This window comes from Nyctereutes procyonoides, unplaced genomic scaffold (genome assembly GCF_905146905.1).
Source record: "Nyctereutes procyonoides isolate TBG_1078 unplaced genomic scaffold, NYPRO_anot_genome, whole genome shotgun sequence".
In the NCBI taxonomy this organism is placed as follows: domain Eukaryota; kingdom Metazoa; phylum Chordata; class Mammalia; order Carnivora; family Canidae; genus Nyctereutes; species Nyctereutes procyonoides.
Window position 1 is genome coordinate 23,210,575 of NW_026575121.1, and position 3,059 is coordinate 23,213,633.

A 3,059-nucleotide genomic window follows, 5' to 3' on the forward strand; every position below is an offset into this window, starting at 1 on the left:
TAATATGATAAAATACATCAGTGTAACAAAAGATAAAAATCACATAATCTCACAGATGCAAACAAAGCATTTGACAAAATTCAAGATTCTTTCACAATAAAAACACTCAACAAACTAGAATAAAAGGAAATGATCTTAATATAATAAAGGCCTTATATGACAAGCCCACAAAACTGAGAGCTTTTTCTCAAACAACAGGACTAAGGTATGAATGCCCACTTCCACCACTTTTATTAAGCATAGCAGTGGAAGAGGTCAACCAGGAAGATGGTGGAATAGGAGGACCCTAAGTTCACCACAGATATAACTAGATGATACCTATGTCAGCATAAATAACCCAGGAAATAACCTGAAGACTGGCATACCATAACATAACATTTTGGCATAACTCCAAAATGAAAGGCAAAGAAGAGGCCACATTGAAGAAGGTAGGAAGGATGAATACACTGTCTTGGGAGGAAAGCAGACAGTGGCTATCCACAGTGTGGAAAGAACTAGTGGTGTGGAGAAGAGCAGGAAACAGACTTTCACACCAGAGGGTCCATGAATGGGGAAGACAAATCTCTGTAATATTTGCCTTGGAAAGTGAGAGGGGTTGAATCTCAGAAATTCTTAAAACCAGCAAGATTGAAAGCCTGGAATTTTAGAAATCTGTGAGTTCGTCTCTGGGAAAGCCCTGAGGGCATTAAGAAGTATAGTTCCTGCTCTTAAAGAGACAGATAACAAGTAGCCCATGCAGATACAGAGCACAGAACCAGTAGTTTGTAAAACACTGGGGGCAGATGGGAAGGAGACTGACTTGCTCACCTCAGAGCATGGCCTAAAAAGACAGGGATCATTGGGATACTCCTCCAGGAACAAATGAACTAACAGGTGCCATTTCCTTCCCCCACCCTCCAGACATTTGAAACTAAAATAGGGTTCATACTCCTTACCTAACTTGCTTGCACCAATCCCAATCCCTCCACATTTTTGTATATCCACCTTTCCCAGTCACAGGTACCTTAGTCCCAGTACTGTAGGCCCTTTCCCCAGAAGACCAGCACAAACCCTGTCAACACCATATCTCCTGACCCATGTATTTTATGGGATCTCAGTTCTGGAAGTGGTGGATGTAGGTTTCCCTTTGCAAACATACCACTGCACATTTTGCTATTCTCAAGAGGCAAAGGAACTCAGGAGACAACTGGACTAAAGGAAAAAAAAAGGCCAAGACTCAAAGGCACACACCACACATAGGAGACGCTCCCAGAAGTACCAGGTCTTGGGGAACAAGGGACACTGAACTGGAGGGCACTACAGGACCTCTTCTTCATAAGACTTATTATTAAGAGCAAGAAAAGTAGCTGACTTTCATAACATAGAGAAACAGACAAAGTTAGACAAAATAAGGAGACAGAGAAATATCTCTCCAATGAAAAAACAGGCCCAAACCATAGCAAGAGTCCAAAGTCAAACAGATGTAAGTAATATGCCTGGCAGAGGATTTAAAGTAAATGATAAAAAAGATACCGTACTAAAGAAAAGAGTGGAGGCCATCAGTGGAACTTTTAACATGGAGATTTAAAGATCCTATCAGAGGTCAATACACAATAAATGAAATTAAAAATACACTTGATGGAATAAATAGCAGACTAGATGAAGCAGAAGAGCAAATTAACAACCTGAAAGGATAAGGACCAAAGAAGAGGAAAGAGAAGTATTCAAATTGAGAATAGTCTTAGGGAATTGAATGACTCCATCATAGGTAATAATATTTGCATTATAGGGATCTCAGAAGAAAAGAAAGATAAGGGCCAGAAAATTTATTTGAAGAAATAATAGCTGAAAACTTCCCTAATTTGAGAAAGGAAACAGAGATCCAGATCCAGGAGACACAGAGATGCCCCCCAAAAATTTAATTCAAAGAAGGTTCACATTGAGACACATAGTAATTAAAATGGCAAAAAACAGCAATAAAGAAAAAAAATTAAAAGCAGCAAAAGAAAGTTAGATACAAGGGAAGCCCCTAAGGATATCAGCAGATTTTTCAATAGAAATTTTGCAGATGGGCAGCCTGGGTAGCTCATCGATTTAGCGCTGCCTTTGGCCCAAGGTGTGATCCTGGAGACCCAGGATCGAGTCCCGCATCAGGCTCCCTGCATGGATCCTGCTTGTCCCTCTGCCTATGTCTCTGCCTGTCTCTCTCTCCCTCTCTCTCTGTGTGTGTGTGTGTGTGTGTGTCCCTCATGAATAAATAAATAAAATCGTAAAAAAAAAAAAAACAATAAAAAAAACTTTGCAGGCCAGAAGAAAGTGGGATGATTCAAAGTGCTAAAAGTGAAAAATTCAAAGTGCTAAAAGTGAAAAATCTGCAGTCAATAATACTCCATCCAGTAAAGGTAACTCAAAATACGAGTTCAAACTAAAGGAGTTCATGACCACTAAACCAGCCCTACAAGAAATATTAAAGGGGACTCCTTGAGTGGAAAGGAAGACCATAAGTGAGACTATGGAAAGTAAAAACCACAAAAGCAGTAAAAATACATATTTCTGCAAAAATCAAGGAATTCATATAATAAAAGGATGTAAAATATGACACCTCCCTAAACTGTGGGAGGGGGAGGAGTAAAAAGTGGGTCTAAACTTAAGTGACCATCAACTTAATATGGACTGCTATATGCAAAAGACATTATGTACAAATCTAATGGTAACCATAAATCAAAAACCAATAATAGTTACGCAAAGAATAAAAAAGGAATCCAAGTATATCACTGAAGAAAGTCATCAAACCATTAAAAAGAGCAAGAGAAGATCAGAGACAATCTTATAGAAGAAACCACAAAACAAGTAACAAAATGGCAATTAATACATATCTATCATAACTCCTTTGAATGTAAATGTACTATATACTCCCATCAAAAGACACAGAGTGACAGTGAATTAAAAAACAAAAAAACCCAAAACAAAAAACAAGACCCATTTACATGCTGCAAGAGACTCATTTCAGTCCAAAAGTCACATGCAGATTGAAAGTGAGGAGATGGAGGGACACATGGGTGGCTCAGTGATTGTGCATC